The sequence below is a fragment of the Pinus tabuliformis genome, chromosome 7 (assembly GCF_031772625.1).
Source record: "Pinus tabuliformis cultivar Carrire ecotype Pingquan chromosome 7, CPIR1, whole genome shotgun sequence".
Lineage (NCBI taxonomy): Eukaryota > Viridiplantae > Streptophyta > Pinopsida > Pinales > Pinaceae > Pinus > Pinus tabuliformis.
In genome coordinates, this window is record NC_142293.1 from 1611008220 (window position 1) to 1611032731 (window position 24512).

Sequence of the window (24512 nt, forward strand, 5' to 3'; positions counted from 1 at the left end):
TTTCTCTACTTGGAATTCGGGCATCCATGTTACCATCTGTCTTACATCGGGTAGAGCTTTGTAATGAAGGTGGGCAAACCTCCGATGCCAAAGTTTGGACTAAAGAGTTGTGTCACAAGACATGACACCTAGCGGACTTCCATCGACCTGATATAATGAATCAACACTAAACCCAAGAGTAAAGGCATCTTTAACATTATTTTTCCATATGCATACCTTGCCATTGCTGAAGGTTACCTTGTAGCCTCTGTCTTCCATTGCCAAGATGGACACTAGGTTCCTTTTGAGGTCAGGTGCATTTAATACATCCTAGAATTTCTAGCTTTCTTGAATGCTTGTCCTCTTCCTTGATTCCCAGCTCTCCTCTTACCTTTGCTGTTGAATTTTTCATTCCTTTGATTGCGATCAGAGGGATTCTAAGTTGCACCACTACATACTATACCATGCTTCTCTAATCATGATTATCATCATGCTGCCCATGTCCATGATTTTATCCATCATAATGCTGCTCAAACTAGTGTGCATCATCATCATGCTATCCTATATGTCCATGATCTCATGTTGCCCTTTATGTCCATGATCTCATTCATCATGATGGTCATGATCTCATACATAGTGACTTGCTTTATCGCAAATGTAACATCATCATTTTCTTCTAGCCTTAGGTCCAGCCTTTCCTTTTGATTTAGTCTCGGAATTATTCCTTTTCTTTGCATGAGAAGAAAAGGCAGCAGGAGGACCTTTAGGCATGGGCATTTCTTGCACTTCTTCCCTTGTTTATTCTTGAATTCATCTAGCCATTAATTCATCGAAACCAGGAATTACATTATAGTTCAAAAGAGTAGTCCTGAACACATACCATTCAAATGAAAATCCTCTAAGAGTTGTGAGTGCCATTTCTCTGTCAGTAATAGTTTCCCCAATAGATAGGAGATCGTTCTTGATCGCGGTGATTCTTAAGAAGTATGCTTGCATACTTTCATCTTTACCCTTCTTGATTTCCCTTAGCTTATTTCTAAGAAACAAAACTTGATTTGCATCATTAACTTTAAATAAACTCACCAGTATATCATAGATTTCCTTGGAGGTGTCCAGTTCAGAGATGTAGGCCACCAAGTGCTTGTCGATAGAGTCCCGGATGATCTTCTATTGTTTTGACTTCTCCATTTTTTCATTTGTTCCAGGCAGCAGCGGATGCAATTGATGGAGGCTCAACAATATTGCCTCTCACATGATCCAACACTCCTTGATTCTCAAGGGTTAGATCGATAGACATCTTCCATTCATGATAGTGAGCTTTCTCACGGAGCTTGTCTTCACCAGGAAAGAGTGTTGAGGACCCCATAGTTCTTTTAGGATAGCCTTGCCAATATTCTCTTTGATTATTGATCTTTCTCTTGCTCAGGCTTTGTCTTCACCTCAGCTGTGATACCATGTTAAATTATGGTATGTTCTATTCTTATAACAATTTACTTATTTTTCTTATTATATTCCACCGATTAGCAATGACATGTACATAAAGTAAAGTGCGGATAGAACATTAAACGATCGACAGAAAACAAGCCAAGACAAGAGACACAAGATGTGGCGGCTAGCCAGGGATAAACCTCACAATGTGTGGGGAAACCCTTTGATCAAATCTTCTTTTATCTTCAATAATACAGCAGAGAGAAATAGTACAATAAATCTGATTCATATCAGCAGTAGCAAACCCTAGATCAGCAGCATCAGCATTAGCGGCTTCATTATCAAACTAGGGCAGACCATATCTCACAAACCGACCGTCGGATTGACTTCATTCCACCACCAAAAGTTTCGGCTTCCAGAGGGATTTCAGATGAATCTACAATGCAGTTTAGATGAGGAGATCTTCTCGGCCACGCAAGTCAATCTTTACTTCTGCAGTTGCAGCTTCAGTTTCAGCAGTTTCCGGCTTCAAACTAGGGCAGTCGATATCTTGCAAACCGTTCGTCGGATTAACTTCATTCCACCACCAAAAGTTGCAGCTTTTAGAGGAGGTTGAGATGAACCTACAATGCAGTTCAGATGAGGATATTTTCTAGGCCACACAAGTCAATCTTTACTTCTGCAGTTACAGCTTCAAATTCAACAGCTTCCGGCTTCACATGTGTGAGAGAGAGACCCATTTCAGCGCAGTAGAGAAGAGACTCATTTCTGCGCAGTAGCGAGAGAGAGTGATGTGATGAGATGAGTGAGTTCAAATGAGGAAAATTCCTCTTATGTTTATACACAACGTTGGTGGGTGAATAGATGCAACTGTTGGGCTTCTGAGCCTACATGAGTTGTAGGTCGGCTTGATAATAATTCCATAATCAAAATAAATTCATATCTCCATGAATACTTATCAGAATTGGATTATCTTTATATCAATCCTACACCTCTCGACAAGAGGAATCTAATAAAAATATTATCAGCCATGAATAAGATGACCCACATGAATTTTTGTCCTGGTTTCCAATTTTAATAGTCTTCTCCCTTCCATCCATGATGAGGTTCATTCTTACGCTTTGACTGATCACAACAATGCTTCAATTTCCCAATGACTTCCTCAAGTGACCGAGGCTCATCATACTCAATCTAATCTCTAAATTCTAATGGTAAACCATTGACAAATCTATGAGCTTTAGCCTTCTCATCAGTAAGATATGGTATATACCCCAATAGCTCCAAAAACTTGGTTGTGTACTCTTCATCTGCCATTGATCCCATCTATAGCTCATAGAATTCTTTAGCCTTACTATCATAATATCTTTCTGACAAGTATTTCTTCCTAAAAAGCCTCTTCAATTCCCACCAACTCAAGTCATCTGTCCTAATGTCTCTGACCCGCTTAATATCTTCCCACCAGATGTCTGCTTTACCTTCAAAGCTAAAGATAGTTATTTTTTCCTTCATGTTATCTGTGTACTCATTCAACTCAAAGAATTTTTTCATCTCAAGTATCCAAGCCTCTACCTCTTCTAGCTTCTTCACATTTCCATCAAAAGTAGGTGGTTTTTATTTCTTGAATTCATCTGGCAAGTATCCCCTATCATTCCTTCTATAAGGATGATAGCGATGACAATCATGATGTCTATTAGAACTAGAACTAGAATAGTACCTATACTCTTCGCCCCTCCTATCTGGAGTTTCCAACAACTTGTCATCTCTCATTATGTCAGATCTATCCGACTTGTGTCTATCAGGATACCTACTGCCATATGCCCCATTAGTTCCATTTCCATGTCCATGGTTGATCTGGAGTGGCCCTTTTCACTACAAATCTGACAAACTCTGAAGAAGTATAACATTAACCTCTTATTGCTTCTCTTGTGCCTATATGATCCAATCATTAGCTTCCTTACAACTCCTTATCTCTTCCTTCACACTTATCGATGTAATTACTAAATCCGAAGGATTCCCAACAACGTACTACTCTTACAATTCATAGGGAAAATATTTGTAGTCAACCATCTTGTTAGCCATTTGATATTTCTTCATGCAATACATAATATGTCAGATAAACCAAATCACAATAAATCGACGTACCTTAGTATAGCTCGGGGTGGATACCTTATCTACCAGATCACCAAATTAGCGTGATACATGTATAACATAATCATAACATCATATATATATATATATATATATATATATATATATATATATATATATATATATATATATATATATCAACACATAAACATCACTCTAGCTATGGTATAGTCATCCATGCAAGGCCATATCAATAATGCATGCTATGACCTCATGCATGACAACAACCATTACTCCATTGTACACATTTATTTATGAAACAAACAACATGCATAAGCAATGCCTAATCAACTACACATACGCATAAATGCATGTAGTCAAACATAAGCGATTAATTCTTGTAATCAAACTACTAGGCTGATACATGTAATCAACATATTCAAGAATGTAACCTAACATACAAGGATGTAAGTCAGATATATAAAATCAACATGTAAGTGACATAAAATCCATATGAAACAACTCACCTACTCATGACAAATACATTTCAGGAAATCAATATCAAATTCTCCATAAGAACCATAAAACAAACATAATGAATAATCAAGCCAATGCAGCAAGTGCATGAAATGAAAGTGTAAGAGACGCATATTTAACTAACATGCATTCATGTCCAACACACACTACCCATCAAGTCTGAGATTTGAACCATGATTTGATACCATTCTCTAACACCCTCCTCCCACATTTACCTAAGTGACCATGCCAACTGGGGTAAACATGAGATGACAGGCTACCATGACCAGATTCGACCTACTATGTAACCTTAAGGAAGTGGAATCGACAGAAACATCACACACAGTCATCCAACATCAGCTTCAGAATCCAGAGAAGACATGGTATCAACTCAGATGGTCTGTTCCTGGGTTCCTCTGTTGTTCTAGATATATTAGGCCATAGTCGCTCTCATGATATGATGAAGGGAGTGACGAAAAACCCAAATTCACCCTCACAGGATTACCTACCATCGACCAAAGACCAAAGTTGCTAGTTCTGTGCCAACGAACCAGGAATTTAAGCCACTTTTTTAGGCTTGTTAGAGTTCTATAGTGATAGGATTCATAATTTTGAATCGGCTAAGGTTAAGCCTCGTAATATTATACATACCTTTGGTTTCTGCAAATGTTTTCCATATTAAAAATTAAAAAATGTAAAGAAGGTGTGTCCTAAAAGAAATATCAAAGGACAAAAAGAATAAGAAAAGATCAGAAAATGAAAATATATGAAGTCCCCAAACACAAAAACAGATCATGAAAGTGTGCAAGTCTAAATGTCACTACTATTTTACTTCTTCTTCAAATAATGGTTGTGTGTAGCTTGTCATACATGCCACAAACCGTAGTAGTCAAACTGCTTAATCTTGACTATTTCATGCTTTGAATTTTATGTTTATAGTTAGAGAATAAAATCTGACCAAACAACTTAATCTTGGCAGATCATTAGATAGGTAGAGAAAATAAAAGGAGCTCATCAGTTTAGTCTGAGCCCTTGGAAGATATAAGGTTAGAAGTAGATAGTTTATTTTATAAAAGAAAAGGAATGCAAAGGGTCTGCTAGCTTAAATTCACCGAAATAAGTGAAGAAAAAGGGTTAGGGTAAGTAATGGGTAAGTAGAAGAAAGGATGCTGAAGTATAAAGTTAATTGTTCAAAAGCACATTTATCATACTTAATCATATGTTTCAATGTGCATGAGCAATTAAGAAAGCAAAAGCAGAGGTTTACAAGTTTATTCAATTGACTTCCCCTCATTCATTTCATCCCTATAATTACTAATTTCCCCATCCACAAGTATGTTCTAGTACTAAAAAGCCTTCAAGTCATAAAGGCTGAGAGCATTTCTCTAACTTTTGGCGGGACTGGACCCTTGATTTAATGACTTATGGACATCAAGTGTTATAATTCCCTTCATAAAAGTCATTTCCCTTCATTACCCTAATAAAACCCCTTTTCCTAAGGTTAAAATCCATTTTCCTATGAAAAGTAAACAACCCCATGTTAAATTTCATTTCATTCAAAATAGCCACAAAAATATTTTATCCTAAGTATAAGTGTATGTGAAGAAAATGCACAAATATTACATTATGCTTAGAGGTAGGTTCACTCCGCTCATTTCATTTCATATTAATTTTTAACATAATAATATAGCTTCGATACACCTTTTCCCATATATAAATAAATCCCGTATATAACACCCCAACCCTTAGTTTAATTATAAACTATACTTTTATCCCATACACTGGACAAAACCCTCTTAACTCACCACTTCTCAGTAAAGTTAAGATAATCCCTTCATTAAACCTTGTATGATCATTTAATCCCATGTTTAACTCATAAATAATCCCAAACTGCCACGGATTAAAGCTCTGAGCCCCCCCAAAACCTCTGCCCATTTCATCCGTGCAAATTTGTCACCTCACTGTTGTCTGATCGTCAACACCCAAATCCAACGGTCCACAGCCATATCGGGTTCACCTGATGTCTGACCTTTACCCACTCGATAAAGTGGTATTGCCCGAGCCCCCATCTGCGACGTGTCAAGCGTTATGGTAGATCGGGTGAACTCGCCAAAATACCGCCTCCTCGATAAAGCGATGCGATGGCCTTTGATACTGCCTCCCTGCTAAACCCAAAACCACTCACTGTTCATAATATAAAATTCCATGCCAATTTAGCCATTTCCCGTTAAAACCACGAAAACACTCATTTTCATTCCTTTTACTCAGTTACACAATGAAGCCTATCAAACCCTTCTGGTGCCACCCTGAGCCTCTGAGACATAATTTCACCATGGATTCCCTCCTGAACACCTTCCAGACTCTGCCCACAGTTCTTCCTAGTTTTAGTACGGCTTCCGGTCACCTCCACGCAGAACTGTGTTTTATTAAAAAATTGTTGTATTTTGCAGGTAATTAGAAGAAGACTAGAGATTGGATAAATAGTTTTGATACCATTCACAAAACTTGTTTACTCCAAGACTCGAAAGGAAATCTATTTAAAAACCTTCATTCATAAGAAGCAAATAGTTATACACAGAATATAGAAATAAATAATTCACATAGAGACATTGACTGTTAAAAAAAAGGAACCAAAGAGAGCATACAATCAAAAGACAAACAGATCAAACATATGGAAAGTTGAGCAATTTCCATTACCATATTCTCATACATATAAAAAACTAAATAATTTACTATTGAAATACACAGTAAAAAGTTAAAATGTACAGTAAAAGTAAAAACACAGTAAAGGATATTGACAGGTCATCAAAGTAAAAGTGTTACACATGAAAGAGTATCAATAAAAGTGTATCAAATTGAAAAATCAAGTGAAGAAAGATGAAATCAAAACATAAATGGTACATTTTCCAGAATTTCCTGTTTAAGTCATAATTGTGCAGAAACTATTGTGGCCAATCCAAGATGCATTTTGAGAAACTGGAGGAGGTTTGTGTTCCTAAAAGACCAATCTACAAAAGCCATTTCAATTTTTACATAGGTATTACAAAAATGAGGATAAATGCATATCTTCACAACCTATTTTTCGGACTGTGCAAAGTCCTGTTTTTGAAATATTTTTGAAGAGAATATTGTGAACAGTGGGAGATGAATTTTTGGAAAGTGAGAGATTTTTATCTCAATAACATACTTATATACAATAACCTCTTTCAATTTTTACATATCTATCTCGGATTCAGATATACAAAGGTATCATTGGAGCCTAATTTTGCAGAATTCATGGGGCATAATGCACAAAGGAAGGAGGTAGTAAGTGACTTGGAAGCCTCATCATCAATTAAGAGTTGCTATCAAATTCAAATTTATCTTCTTTGTCACCATCAATCCATAAATATAGTCCCAAATAGATTCATTAGTTTTTAGTTTCCTTTATTTAAGTTCTATTAATGTAAAACAGATTGAGATATTTGTAAAACCAATCTTGATATTTTTTCAAGATTTTTCAGTTTAGAATTTGTATAAATACTTCTTTAATTGAAGTATTTTGTGGTGGGCTTTACTATACGTTTCTATAGACTTTTTTATCAGAAGACCCAGAAGGCCATTGTATCATTTTCCGAGCCAGCAAGCTAGATTAATGAATAAAGATCAGACATTTCAAAGGATTCATGTGTTAAACGACTTTTAGACAAGTATTCTCATGTGTTGTTGTCATTTTTCTCAAGTTATTCATAATCTTTAATGTTTTTCCAAATCTAAATGTTATAACTGGAATACTACTTCAAAACTTGTTTAATTACACTTTTCCTTAATAGTTATGCATTTGAATGTTTTCTTCTAATATTTAAATTAAAGAATTCTTAATTGCTATTTGGTTTAGATTGATTTCATGAATATCCCAGTTAAAGGATTCTTAATTACCCTTTGATCTTGATTACCCTTTCCTTCCTCATTCATTATCTGGGTCTAAGAACCCTTAACTTCTCTCTCACCCCGAGTGAAACCCTTTCACCCCTCTGTCTCAACGATCTGAAAAATACTTTGTTATCTTTCCCTTTGAAAGCTCCCTTTAGTGAGTTAATCCAGTTTTGCTTCCTTATTGTTTGACTCCATAGCCCAATGGTGTAAAATACATTATTTTATACATTTGTCTAAGCAGATCCCACCACCCAATCTCAAATTCAAATCAAAAACATTTTGAACATTCATAGCTAGCCTAAAATCACATAACTAAAACAAAGTTAAATTATAAATAGAGAGCCCTCTCTGAGGATGAGGAAGGCTAGGTCCTGATCTCCAAAAGTGGTTTGTAGTTACCTTGATGATTTCTTTATTTAACCTGAGAAAATTCTGAGTGATAATATAATGGTGACCATACTGGGGATGACTAACATTTTCTTCAGAAATATTTTACAGCTTCAGATCTGATCTATGATGGTGGACAATGATCAGACACACAAAGGTTAAAATGATCCACCTCGCAACTCCAAATCAATTTCACAATCAAGACTCCACTGGAGGAATGATCATGAAAGAACAATATGGGAAGATTGGGTTTCTAACTTGGATTGTTATCCAAGACATCATATTTTTTCTCATCGAGAAGGTTTTTCAATGTATATTGTAATTTAGAGAAGATATTATATTAGTTTTTAATTATTTTCCTTTGAAAATTGTAAATATAAAATCTACTTACACATTTGAGTAGCATTCCTTTGAATCTTATGATGATCATTTTCCAATCAAGAAATCTCAAATAATCAAGAATGATCTTACAATCCATGTACATATTGTTGTACCTTGGAAAGTTCCTAATAGGTATAAGCCACTCATCTTACCTCCTACACTCCATGTTTTCCCTAACAATTATTACAAGTATCTCCCTAGGTTTGATGGAGAAGATGGTAAAATCACTGCCCAAAAACATACTCAAGGTTTTGAGAACTATCTGGACTTATTTTAGATTGATGAAGATGATGTTAGAATCAAGCTTTTTGCTCTTTCTTTGCAAAGTAGAGTAAAGAGTTGGTTCAAGAATCTACCTATTGCAAGCATCTCAAGTTTCCAACAGTTTGTCAAATTTTTCCTTGATAGATGGATAATCAAAGTCAATCTTTTTGAGATCATAGAAGAATATAATCAGTTAAAAAGACAGTCAAATGCAACAATACAACAATTTTCTAACAGATTTAATCAAATATATGATTCAATGCCATCAAATATAAGATCTCTTCCCGATTCAGCTCTCTTGCATTATCCAAAAGCATCTGATCTAGAGATAAAATTTCAGCTAAGAGAAAGAAACCCCTCAACATTGGAACACATGCAGAACATTGTAGTAGATGTAGAAGTTAATCTACAAATTAGAAGAGAAAAGTTGAAAGCATGAATGGAGAAGAACAACATTGTAGAGGTAAAACTCAACATTTTGGTAAGAAAAATAGAGGAATGGATATAGAAGATCACCATGAAAGATAATTTTTTTGTTCAAAATCACGATGACACATTTATTTCACAAAAAGAAGAGATTGATATCCATGAAAAAATTCCTGCTAATTCCAACTACCATAGATTAGAAGATCGATTTATAGAGCAATAGGTGGAGAGGCATATGCTGATCTAATGTGTATGTTTGATGGCATTACTTCTCTTAATGATTTGCCTAAATATGATTAGTATGATGATAATTATGTTCTTCAAATCCAAACTAACTTTACGGAGCAATCAGAAACTAGTTTTGGAAATAAAGAAATTCTGTTTCAGCAGCTTGAAAACAGTGATCATTTTATTCATATTAGCTATGAAAGTGAGGAAGAAAGTGAAGAAAAATTGGAAATAAGTGAAGCTTCTTTGCCTCTTTGTTTTGCTTCATTTCAGTTCATTGGAGAAAACTTTAAAGCAATAAAAAATCAGTAGTCTTTAGGTATTGATATTGACAACAAAGAAGACAATGAAAATCTTAATAAGGATTCTTCAGTTTCACAAGTGCAGTTATTGAATTCTATTGAGACGTCTGATCAGATGCCACAGGAAAGTTCTATACCACTATGTTTTGAATCATTTCAGTTTTTAAAGGGAGTATGGTATAATATCTCCAAAGAAAAGGATGAACATCATGCAAAAAACCATGAAGTCCCATTAAAACCCATATGTAATAGGTTTCAACAATCCTTCCACGTCTTTTATGATCCAATAGATGATATGTTACATCATGAATGCAATCAGAAGTTTTCTCCATCAATTAACTATGAGATTCAAAATCAAGATGATAAAGGTTTCACCAGACAGACATTTCAATCAGTAGAAATATCATCACAAAGCTTATCTGAGAATCTGCATGGTGATAAAGACGAAAATGACATTTCACTTTCATGGCATGGAGGCCATCTAGAACAATTGTATAGTTGCCTAGATCAGTTAAACATTAGTGTATATATTTTGGAAGATCCCTTTGTACAGTTTCTAGAGTCAAAAAAGGAAATCAAGTATTTCCTTATCTTCTCATTCGTTGACAAGGTTATAATTGGCTTCAGAATCTTAGTTTTAATCACAAACAAGCACAAGCAGCAAAATTCACCAGTGTATATGATACTTGAATGGTTACATTGGCTATTTCATTTTACCTAACCAGCATTTGGACAACTGATTAGAGTAAGCAGGTAGGATTTTAGTTTGAATAAATTTAGTTTCTCAGCGACAAGTTTATTTCAGATTAGATTTCAGTACAACATGTGTCAGATTTCAGTTTGCAGAAAAGGATATGATTTCAGTTCAAGATTTTCAGTCACAGAGATTATATGAGAAGGCAGAAATCAGAGAAGAATAGTTTACAGTGTAACTTCAGTCACAATTCAAAGGCTACTAATCTTAAAGTTCTTGACATTTTTCCAGGAAATTCCATCCCCATGTGGAGCCACTGTTAGAGACCTATAGTGATAGGATTCATAATTTTGAATTGGCTAAGGTTAAGCCTTGTAATATTGTACATACCTTTGCTTTCTACGAATGTTTTCCATATTAAAAATTAAAAAATGTAAAGAGGTTATGTCCTAAAAGAAATATTAAAGGACAAAAAGAATAAGAAAAGATCAAAAAATGAAAATATATGAACCCCAAACACAAAAAAAGATCATGGAAGTGTGCAAGTGTAAATGCCACTACTATTTTACTTCTTCTACAAATAATGGTTGTGTGCATCTTATCATACACGAAACAACCCATTGTAGTAAAACTGCTTAATCTTGACTAGTTCATGCTTTGAATTTTATGTTTATAGTTAGAGAATAAAATCTGACCAAACAGCTTAACCTTGGCAGATCATTAGATAGGTATAGAAAATGAAAGGAACTCATCAGTCTACTATGAACCCTTGGAAGATATAAGTTTAGAAGTAGATAGTTTGTTTTATAAAATAAAAGGAAATAAAAGGGTCTGCTAGCTTAAATGCACCAAAATAAGTGAAGAAAAAATGTTAAGGTAAGTAATGGGTAAGTAGAAGAAAGGTTGCTGAAGTATAAAGTTGATTGGACAAAAGCACATTTATTATGCTTAATCATATGTTTCAATGTGCAGGAGCAATTAAGAAATAAAAAGAAGAGGTTTACAAGTTGATTCAATTGGCTTCCCCTCATTCATTTCATCCCTATACTTACTAATTTCTCTATCCACAAGTATGTTCTAGTACTAAAAATCCTTTAAGGCATAAAGGCTCAGAGCATTTCTCTGACTTTCGGTGTGACCAGACCCTAGGCTTAATGACTTATGGACATCCAGTGTTAGAATTCCTTTCATAAAAGTCATTTCCCTTCATTACCCTAATAAAACCCCTTTTCCTAAGGTTAAACTCCATTTTCCTATGAAAAGTAAACAACCCCATGCTAAATTCCATTTCATTCAAAATACGCACAAAAAGATTTTATCCTAAGTATAAGTGTATGTGAAGAAAATGCAAAAATATTACATTATTCTTATAGGTATGTTCACTCCGCTCATTTCACTTCATATTAATTTTTAACATAATAATATAGCTCCCGATATACCTTTTCCCATATATAAATAAATCTCATATGTAATACCCCAACCATTAGTTTAATTATAAACTATACTTTTATCCCATACCCCTGACAAAACCCTCTTAACTCACCACTTCTCGGTAAAGTTAAGATAATCCCTTCATTAAACCTCGTCCGATCATTTAATCCCATGTTTAACTCATAAATAATCCCAACCTCCACAGATTAAAGCTCTGAGCCCCCCTGAAACCTCTGCCCATTTCATCTGTGAAAATTTGTCACCCGAATGTGATCCGATCGTCAACACCCAAATCCAACGGTCCACAGCCATATCGGGTTCATCCGATGTCCTACCTTTACCCGCCTGATAAAGTGGTATTTCTCAGGCCCCCATCTGCTACATATCAAGCGTTAAGGTAGATTGGGTGCTCACCGAAATACCGCCTGCTCAATAAAGTGGTGTGATGGCCTCTGATACCGCCTCCCCTCTAAACCCAAAACCACTCACTGTTCATAATATAAAATTCTGCACCAATTTACCGATTACCCGTTAAAACCTCGAAAATGCTCATTTTCATGCCTTTTACTCAGCTACACAGTGAAACCTATCAAACCCTTCCGGTTCCACCCTGAGCCTTTGAGACATGATTTTACCATGGATTCCCTCCCGAACACCTTCCAGACTCTACCCACAGTTCTTGCTAGTTTCAATACGGCCTCCAGTCACCTCCTCACAGACCTGTATTTCATTAACAAATTGTTGTATTTTGCAGGTAATTGGTAGAAGACCGGAGCTTGGATAAAAAAATTTGATACTAGTCAGAAAACGTTTTTACTCCAAGACTCGAAAGGAAATCTATTTAAAAACCTTCATTCAAAAGAAGCAAACAGTTATACACAGAACATAGAAATAAATCATTCACATAGAGACATTGACTGTTAAACCAAAGGAACCAGATAGAGCATACAGTCAAAAGAAAAACAGAACAAACATATAGAAAGTTGATCAATTTGCATTACCATATGATGATACATATAAAAAACTAAATAATTTATTGGTGAAATACACAGTAAAAAGTTAAAGTGTATAGTAAAAGTAAAAAAAAACAGTAAAGGATATTGACAGGTCATCAAAGTAAAAGTATATTAGATGAAAGAGTATCGGTAAAAGTGTATCAGATTGAAAAATCAAAGTGAAGAAAGATGAAATCAAAACAGAAATGGTACATTTTCCAGAAATTTCCTGTTTAAGTCATAATTGTGCAGAAACTAGTGTGGCCAATCCAAGATGCATTTTGAGAAACTGGAGGAGGTTTGTGTTCTTGAAAGGGAAGTCTAAAAAAACCTATCTCATGTTTTACACAGGTATTAAAAAAGGGGGATAAATGCATATCTTCACAACCTATTTTTTGGACTGCGCAAAGTCTTGTTTTTGACATCTTTTTGAAGAGAATATTGTGAACATCGGGAGATGCATTTTTGGAAACTGAGAGAGGTTTATCTCAATAACATATGTATCTACAATAACCGCTTTCACTTTTTACATATGTATATCGGATTAAGATATACAAAGGTGTCACTGGACCCTAATTTCGCAGAATTTATGGGGAAAAATGCACAAAAGAAGGGGGTAGTAAGTGACTTGGAAGCCTTATCATCAATTAAGAGTTGCTATCAAATTTGAATTTCACTTCTTTGTCACCATAAATCCATAAATATAGTGCCAAATAGGTTCATTAGTTTTGAGTGTCCTTTATTTAAGTTCTATTAATGTAAAACAGTTTGAGATAATTGTAAAACCAATCTTGATATTTTTTCAAGATATTTCAGTTTAGAATTTTTATAAATACTTCTTCATTTGAAGTATTTTATGGTGGACTCTCCTAGACATTTCTATAGACTTTTTGATCAAAAGACCCAAAAGGCCATTGCATCTTTGCTGAGCCAGTAAGATGGATTGATGAATAAAGATCAGACATTCAAAGGATTCATGTGTTAAGTGAATTTTAGACAATTATTCTCATGCATTGTTGTCATTTTTCTCAAGTTATTCATAATCTTTAATGTTATTCCAAATCTAAATGTTATAACTGGAATACTAGTTCAGAACTTGTTTAATTACACTTTGTCTTAATAGTTATTCATTTGAATGTTTTCTTATGATATTTAAATTAAAGATTCTTAATTTCTCTTTGGTTTAGATTGATTTCATGAATATCCAGGTTAAAGGATTCTTAATTTCCCTTTGATCTTGATTATCCTTTCCTTCCTCATTCATTATCCGGTCTAAGAACCCTTAACTTCTCTCTCACCCCGAGTGAAACCCTCTCACCCCTCTGTCTCAAAGACTTGAAAAACACTTTGCTATCTTTCCCTTTGAAAGTTCCCTTTAGTGAATTAATCCAGTTTTGCTTCCTTATTGTTTGACTCCATAGCCCAATGGTCTAAAATACATCTTTTTATCCATATGTCCAAGCAGATCCCACCACCCAATCTCAAATATAAATCAGAAACCTCTTGAACATTCATAACTAGCCTAAAATCACATAACTAAAACAAAGTAAAATTATAAAGAGAGAGCCCTCTCTGAGCATGAGGAAGGCTAGGTCTTGATCTCCAAAAGTGGTTTCTAGTTACCTTGGTGATTTCTTTCTTTAACCTTGAGAAAATATTGAGTTATAACAAGGCCTAGAGCCTAGGTCACTACCAAGAATGGAGTGATATCTTCAAATCTGTGAAAGTACAAGGAAACAATGATGCAAAAGAAATAAGTTGAACAAGATCATAACCAGATCCCTATTAGCCATGACAGGAATTTCGTCAAACATATCATCAACATGTAACCTACAGGTGTAAACAACATAATTAAGTGTAGGGATCTCATACTTATATGAGAATCGCTATGAACCATTGTTCCCTCATGTCATTGGTTGCACTATCATCTATTAGGTCATAGACACATTATCCATTCATGTACAAGTAAAAACATGTTGAGAGCCCTACATAGCTGCTATCATAAAATATACATATATACAACATAATAAGAACAAAATACCATAAACACATCAAACATCAAAATCCAAATATACATCAATACATTTACACATGAAAATCAAGGGAATGAATTTATCATTAATAAATGCAATGAACCAATCAGAGATGGGACTACCATGTTCCACCCTACCATAGATTTTCTAACCCAAATCTCTCTTTAACAAATCACCCCCGTGCCATATTCCAAGCATGAATGTGGGACTCATAGTACACACCAAAAATACCAATCAACATAGATGCCATGAGAGTTCTCCACCTCCATTGTGCGCAATTGGAGTGCCTCCTAGTCTCTCAGGATTTACCATGCATGCATACTCTAATCTAGGGATCACTAAGCCTTACACCGAGACATACTCTCCAGTCTTTATCGTGCATCCCATCCCAACACCATTAGGCGCAAGGGAGAGAAAATCCACCTCTTGGCTTTAACGTATAACCCACCATTCATTGGTAAGGATTCCTAGGCCCACTGAGGCACACAATATGGCTTTATCGCAATCCACAGTCTAGTTCATGGATTACAAGGCCAATGGTTTTGTGATACTCAATTTGGTTCAGGGGCCACTCAGACCATGTGCTTGTCAATTCGAAGATCCGCCCCACACGGCTTTCAATCCAATCTGATCATCCCACATAAACTAAATGAGAGAACCGATCTAATCAAAGCTATAAGGAAATGGCAAGGCTAGGCTGAAAATATGGTCACAGCTCACAAAACCCATGCCATGATAGAAAAGAACCACATGCAATCCAACTCATGCCAAATCTAGCTAGGAAAATACAAATGCAAGTCAATATCTACAATGAAGCCCATTGTATCTGCTTGATCCTACCCTTTCCACCTTGATCTTTGCTTCCTCTTGCCTTCTTTGCCTTTCTTGCTCCAATGCCAAAGTGCTCCAAGGAACTCTAAGTGTCCGAGAGAGAGAGAGAGAATAATGAGAGATCTCCAAAACTCAACTGAAAAAATGTTACCAACTGATCCTCAAAAGACTTTTGTCAATGAGGCCTCTATTTTCTTCATTTTCCATTATTTTCCTTCATTTTCGTCCTCACATGCATCTTATGACCTTTCACCTTCATTTTCTCATTAATTCCATTATTTTCATAAATAAATGTGTCAAAATACCTTTTTGCCTTTCCAAAGACTTAGTCATTGCCTTTCTCAATTTCCTTAGCCATAAATAATCAAATGAATACCCCCTAGGATGTCTTGCCCAACATTCAACTTGGAATAAATGTCCCATCAATCATGGTTATTGTTTTTAACTTTTATTACATTGAATCTTCACCATGGGTGTTACAAAATCTAAGATCATTATAAAAAACTATAAGATTATAAAGTCAAAGAATCATAAACCCAAGGTATTATTAATATTATAAACCCACATAATTAAGAAACTAATGAAATTAATATTATAAACCCAAATAATTAAGAAACCAATGAGATTAATATTATAAACCTAAGGAATTAAGACACCAATAGAATTAATATCATAAACCCAAAGGATGAATAAACCACGGAATTAATAAACCCAAGGAATTAACCCAAAGGATGAATAAACAAAGGAATTAATAAAGCCAAGGAATAAACCCAAAGGATCAATAAACCCAAAGGATTTAATATTATAAACCCAAAGGATCAATAAATAAAGGAATTAATAAAACCAAGAATAAATATAAAAAATACAAGGGAATAGTAATAAACCAAAGAAATTAATATTAAAAACCCAAGAGATCAATATTATAAACCATTGGGATTATTATTATAAATGTAAGCAGACTATTAATATTATAAACCCCAGAAATTTATATTATAAACCCAATGGATTTATATTAAATCTAGGATTATTATTATAATCCCTATCATTAATATTATACCCTCAGAATATGAACCCTTAGACTAATAAACCCAAGGGATTGATATTATAAACCCAAGGCACTAATAAACACAAGGGTTTAATACTAAAAACTCAAAGAAATAATATTTAACCCAAGGGATTAACATTGTAATACTAAGGTATATAAACTCTAAGATAAATATTATAGACCCTAAAACAAACATGGTTGACCATGGTTGATCATCATTGATTTTCATATTGAGACAAGCTCTGTCACAATGTGATGTTCAACCATGGTTGATGATGATTGACCATCATTTATTTTCATATTGAGGAAATATTTGTCACAATGTGACGTTAAACCATGATTAACCATAATTATAATCCCAAAAAAATTATATTAAATCTTAGTATTAATATTATAAACCTAAACAATGAATAAACCCATTTACAAATATTTTAAGATTAATATAAACAAAATTATACGTTATATATTATTTTTACATTTATTAAATTAAAAGAAAACTTTTAACACATTATAAATATGCGTCCAATTATAAATATAAACACGAAACATTACTAATTGTAGTCAAATTTAGAAAATCTTGTTCAATAATTTAATTATACGCATTTCCAATTTTTTTCAAAATTATTTATTTGAAATATTTCATCTTACTCTGCACTTAGCTTCCCTTACTTTTAGTCTCAGATTTCAACTCTTCAACTTTCATCTCAAATAAGTTTCAACTCTTCAATTTTCATCTCAAACAAGACTGCAATGCAGTGGAATACCTACCGAATATGAGATGTGATTTTGGGTGTATGGATAAAATGTCGATGCCGTGAACATTAATATTGTTATAAAACTATGCTTCTTTGTTATTCGTTGCTGCTTGTCTACAAACACTTGGGATAATGTTCAAACCAATCATGTAGTATGTATCAAGATTAATAATGTATTGCGTTGAAAGATTCTTTCAAAATATTTGTAGCTTTTTCATTTTATCTCCCATAGTATGCCAATTTGGAGGTGTTGTTTTTTCTATATTATATAGGTGAAGGGCAATCATAACCCATCAGAGAAAGCATCGATGCTTGCTAGCATTTCATACAAGTTATTCCTGTGTGGCTGCATTTTTTTATGTTTCTGAGCAGCTGTTTTAATGCTTGGTTGGTAATTTTGGGCATGGGTCATTGTGCTTACTGGCATTTCATACAAGTTATTCCTGTGTGGCTGCATTCTTTTAAGTTTCTGAGCAGCTTTTTTAATGCTTGGTTGGTAATTTTTGGGCATGGGTCATTGTTTGAATGGCTACCCTCTACATAGTGTACATGTCTACAGTCCTCAATAGACAACCACTTGAATAGACAACTTCTTTTTACTGCCAACAATATCCAATGATATTATCTATTAAAAAATATGTTCCATACCATTTCAATTACTGCCATACTGTAAGCCAAGTATGGTAATCGTCAAGCCAATCTGTCTGGAAATAAATTTTATTTCTGTTAGCATTTTATGTGTTTCCTATTCTCCTCTTGAAAACTTTGTTGTCCCAAGTCTAGTTTGTTGGATGATAATAATTGTATGGGAGGTTGGGGTGTCAATCAAATAGCTAGTTGAGCTTATCTAATTTTTGTTTTATTTATTTTTTATTTCCTCATAGGCACCTGATTTGCTAAGGCATCCTCACCTTAAACCCCAATGTTGCCTTCTTGATCTTCAACTAGATATCAATGAATGGTGGAATTGGCAGGTTGAGTACTTGTTTAGTCAAACTAAGGCTAACCAATTCAAGAAAGCTAAAGTAATCAAACAATCCTGCATCCATCTTTTAATCAAACAACATGAAGCCATTTTCACTGATGATATTGATAGTATGTGTGCATACCTGTACTGAAATGGTGACACTAATGATCTTGACAAGGAATACAACAATGCTTTTCTTGGATCTACTTGACATGAAATCATTTGCAGAGGATCATAAGAGGATATATGGAATTTTACCAATACCGAAATGGATCACAGTAAAATTTGGTGTTCATGTAAGTTCTCAATCACGTTGACTTGATAATCCATGGATCCATCTTACCCTAAGATTTATTGAAGATCAAACTTTAGAATGATTACTATTATTGAATGTTGAGTTTCTTTGAAGTTGTTAATGGTACACATTAATTTTTTTTGTTGATACCCAAAACATAAGAAGGGTGCTAAAATGTTTTGGAAGCAATATAATATTCTCCAACGGATTGCAAGATCCATATAGCAGTGGAGGGTAAAACATATTTCTTTATGTATTACTTTGTCACTTCATTGAGAGAGTAATTAAGATTTGTATCTCCACAGACTTCCAGCTTCCAGGTATAACTGATTTTCCTGTGGTAACTGTGATAGTATAGTAGTTAGCAGAAACTCTGTTGTGATAGTATAGTAGTAGCAGAAACTCTGGGTTGGGCTTTCTTCATAGTTTTAAGACCAACAAAACGACCTCATTTTGAATACATAAGCATTAAAATACTTACGCCAATGACTTTCCAAAAATGACTTCCCTTTGGACACAATTGGAGCACCCACAACTGCAAAAATAGAAAATCCAATGTGAAGCTATAAAACAATCACGTAAAATTATAATTATCTCGCACTGATATAAAAATAGATATTCCGTAAAAACTAGCAAGAGGTTATGATTGGGAAAAATGAGGACTGGAAAAACTGTGAAGGATATGTTCTGACATGGAAAAAGGAATCAAAACATTACCAAGTAAAACAATAAGGCTTCCCTGCTTTCATGTGCTCTACTGCCCACTTGTTTACCTTTTCCTTGTTTGCTGATTCAATTTCCCACTTGTTTAACTTTTCCTTGTTTCCTAATTCAATTCCATCATTTGTGCCCACTCAAGGGCTTGCAAATTGAAAGTTATATTTTTTTTTATTTTTTTCAGATTGAAACCAAGTGTTTCTCTTTCCACCTGCTCTCTGTTAATGGACAATCAAGCCAAATCTCAACCTCCGCCAAATTAACCTTTGTGAATTGGTTAAGCAGAAGCACATACACAATGGTTGGGACGATAAGTTTATGTTTGGTGACAGGTGACCAAATGCTGAGAGGTGGTGGCAGCAAATCGCTGACACGTTGCAGCAAGCAGTGACACTGGAATGGTAACGGGGTGACACAATTGCCTAGAAAGGTCATGAGGCAACTTTGGATAAAAAATTTTCCCATGCAAATTAATTTAACATAAAATATTATGAACTAATGCTAACCCAAGCTAGCATTAGTCATCTTCATATTTTATTATGTTTTAACTTTATCCTAGCTTTATGTGAAAAAGTGATTTTTTCTATGCAATAAGACTCCAAAGGCTTCAATGGATATGGTTTGCGAGCGAAAACACTTGTCAATATTTAATAGGTTGATAAAAACGTTTATAAAATATGAATAGAAAACTTTATGTTAAAATTATCGTTTTGATTGAAAATAATGCTAGGGAGAGCGACATCGATTGCTATATACTTGCTACTTTCGGCAGGTATAATAGGTAACTACATCTTTATATTTCAAATGGTTATGACTTAAAATAAAGATATTGTTTGATTATTAAAGTTATACCAAATTGGTAGTTGTAAATAAGCATACCATTTGATTTATAATGTTTCTTCACCAATTTATAAAATTATAAGAGTAAGTTTTTAAATTTTAAATACATATATATAGAAATAATAAAATAGAGTGTTATAATAAATTAAGTAAATATTGTGTAGTGATACATTCAACATCTTATTATGAGTGTGATATGTAATATTTTATATTCATCATTGAGCTGGCACATCTCTTTTCAAAATGTGTGTGTGAGAGAATAAAGAAAAAAGTAATATCTATTATAATAAAAAATAAAAATAAATAAATATGTATGGTGTGCAAGAGATGTGATAAAAATATTTAACTACCATTCTCAATCTTAAATAAATATTTGGAAATAAAATAACTAAAAAAAACTTATTTTTCTCCTTTTGTGCACAAAATGTGTCTCTCATATTTTAAAAGAATACTCCAAGACATTTAAATAAATAATTTGAGTATCTATAAGAAATGACATATTTTAAAGTCAATTTCATATATATATCTCTAAAAGGCTCTAAGGAAGACCAAAATTTTTGGGCTAGAATTTGTTTTTCAAAATAGTTTTTTCATCATTTTCATTCTTTATAATTTTTATAGTTAAGATAGATCTATATATATTGGTTGGTTTTGAATCGTTTATCACATGAATAAAAAATGGAAAAAAAACTTATATAATAAAAAAAACTCTTAACTTTATTATCATTTTATTATACATTAAAACCTAATAAAAAGGTATTATCGTTTTATAAATGATCTTCCTATCCAGCTATCACATAATTGGTTGCCATGTATGTCAACTATATCTTTATTATTATGTATTGCAGATTTAACCTCGTTATTAAAAACAAAAAACAACGAAAAGATTAAAAAGTGTATAGCATGATCATATATATATATATATAACTAGAGCAACCGTAGCAGCCGTTTAACCACCATGCCTCACAGTTTTCCAAGGAATAAGTATTCATTTGAGGACGACTTAAACTGATACATGGAACCGAAGTATCCTTATTTTAGCTCGTCTATGTTTGAGCTTGAAACGAGGCTGGAAGATCACGATGCTGCATCAGTCATGAAGTAAAATTCTACGTCAGGTGGTGCTGAAACATTACAAATTCTAGCTGCAGATGAGTTCTTTAAAGGTCTGCTCCTACCATCTGATTGCCATGTGATGCATTCTTTTGAGGAATAATTTGGTGGAGTAACTTGTCTAAGTTGTTGTCAGAAGATCCTCCTTCCTCGACCGCTCGCTTCGCACTTTCCTTCAATTTTCCAATTCTTCTCCTCATTTTGACTCCTTCCTCTCCTTGTATCAAATTCCTCACCAGCTCTGCCACCTCTTCCCTTTTCACGGTCTGTTTCAAGTGCAGTCCTACGCTCCACTCTTCACAAACAAATTTCGCATTTGTATGTTGATCGGCACCGAAGGGCCAGCATATCATTGGCACTCCCGCGCTTATGCTTTCCAACGTGGAGTTCCACCCGCTTTGAGTCAGAAACCCTCCCAGAGAAGGGTGGGACAGTACCTTTATCTGAGGTACCCACCCAACCAACAAACCTCTATCCTTCGTTTCTTCGTTTCTTCAATGAACTCCTTGGGCAATATGGCAGATTCACCATGAACTATATCTTGCCGGACAACCCACAGAAAGTGTTGGTTGCTGGAAGCCAATCCCCATGCAAATTCCAGGAGTTGCTGATTAGACAAAACTGTAATGCTTCCCAAAGAAACGTACATGACAGAGCATGGATTCCGTGAATCCAACCATGTGAGACAGCTATTTTCTTCCTTCCACATACTCAATTCATCCGAGGATCCATCGTTATCTTTACGGTGGAATGACTGAGAGAGCAGCAGAGGACCGATGGGATATACACCGAAGTTAAGTCTGAGTGCCTCTAAGACCGGGCCTTCTAGTTCTTCGAATGTGTTGACTATCAATGCAGCTGCTGATAATGTACCTTGGCCTAGAATTATACTATGTTGAACACGCGGATCCGAGACGTCTGTGATTAGGAGGAAGTTGGGGAGGTCCCTCAGCCGCAGCGGGGGCATTCCCGGAATGCAAGTGATTCTCACTTCATCAAGATATTCCTCGGTAAGGCAGCTTTCATCTGTAAGACATGAAAATTATTCTATAATAATACAAGAGAAAATCCATAGAAGGTTTAAAAATACATTTGTGTACAGAATTGTTTTTGGAAGGATTTTAGCTACTTGAGAGAATTACATTTTGAATGAAGTAAACGTGTAGTGTTTTTTTTTTTTTTTTTCAAACTCAGTTTGTCAAACCAACAATGAGGACAGCCATTTCTGGCTGCTATCAGCGAATGTCAGTTGACACATCACTGTTATCAAGGAAAACCACGCCACCTGAAATAACCCGCTGGTGGTCCGTAAGGGAGCAGACTTTCACTCCTGCCAGATGCCTCTGGGTCTTGGGCCGTTAACCTGTTTCCTTATGTCCGAGGAAGACAAGCTCTTAGCCAAGCAGAAACAGTTTTAAGGCATACTCCAGGCCCAATTTCCAAATAACTTGTACGTGAAGTAAATATAATATTCGAAAAGTCAATTTCTATATAAATTGAATGTAAATCACATATGATATTCGTTGGGAATGATTGTTATATTTTTTTATCATTTCAATTCTTATCCAGGTGATATAACGAATTTTATTATAATAATTTGACTCTGGAATCTAACGATTAAATCTAAATAATCCACATATATGGGAGGGAAAAAAAATCGAATATATATATTATAAATTTTTACTTTATATTATATATAGTTATTTTTATTTAAATTATAGATTTTGTATATATAATAATTAATAGCTGATTTAATATATGTTATTTAAATTTATCATATATTTAATAAGTCATGGTAGTCAATACTAATTTATCAACCAGTGTAATTACATTAGTCAATGTGGTTGATATAAATTGTTTGGTCTTATTTTAATCCACTAATTATCAATTAGTATATATAGCTATCAATAATTGGAATTTGTTAATGGAGTGTCAGGATTTAAGTTTTGCTCCGCAAAATGAAATAATTCAGGTTGCAAGCGTTGAAGGGCCTTAGGCCCTCCCCCATTTCAGTGCACTCCACATATTTCCATTCCCCCAATTCATACAAAATGCATGAAGACAAGGTGGATTTTTCTAAGGACCCCAATAGGGGGCAAATCATTTGGATATCTCCACCCCAACCTTGTAGCACTCCAAGGACCTTGGCGCATAGTTGAATAATACTACTTTTTCAGAAAGGAAATCATCAGTGGGCTCTCCAAGTGAAGGATGAAGGGAGGAGTACAAGGTATTTTCATGAATTTCCACCCCACCTCCTACAATAATGACCAAATCAACTCCAAATAGATCACTCCCTCTGACAAGTGACAAAATTACCCCTCCCCCTTTCATAGACTTAACTTATCATCCAATGACTCCTTCTTCTGCTCACTCCCCACTATATTCTACTAACTTAGTATTTTGATAGCTACATAGTAGATCTCCTTCATCAAACCTTATCTTTAGTTGTTAGTTTTATAGCTCAACTTCTAGTTTCTTGTGCAACCTTTTCACAATAGACATTGAAAGCAGAGATGGTAAAAACCCTAGGTTCTTGATTCTCTCACCTCCACTTGTTGATGATCCACCAAGACAAAAGAGGAAGTGCATCAAAAGAAAGAAAGAGGAGCCTTCCCTAGTTCTAGGCAAGGGTGTGCAATTGATTGAGATTCTCAGTGTGGAAAATGAATTGGCATTTTGCTAGCAAAAGAGTGTCCATGGTTGTTCTATAGGTGGATAGACCAAAATTTTTTTTTGTCTTTTGGATATGCCCCAAAATGCTTGATATTAGTTAAGGGTTGGATGGGGTATCTGACAAAGACAAAAGAGGATGCACAAAGGTGCTTGAATGAAAAATGGTTTGGGAGATATTGGGTACTCCATCTAAAACCCTGGACAAT

General features: G+C 34.5%; 1 pseudogene; it reads right to left on the reverse strand.

Moving 5' to 3' along the window:
- Positions 1-22069: 22069 nt before the first annotated feature.
- Positions 22070-22597, reverse strand: LOC149254350 (linamarin synthase 1 pseudogene; annotated as a pseudogene).
- Between the last annotated feature and the right edge of the window lie 1915 nt (positions 22598-24512).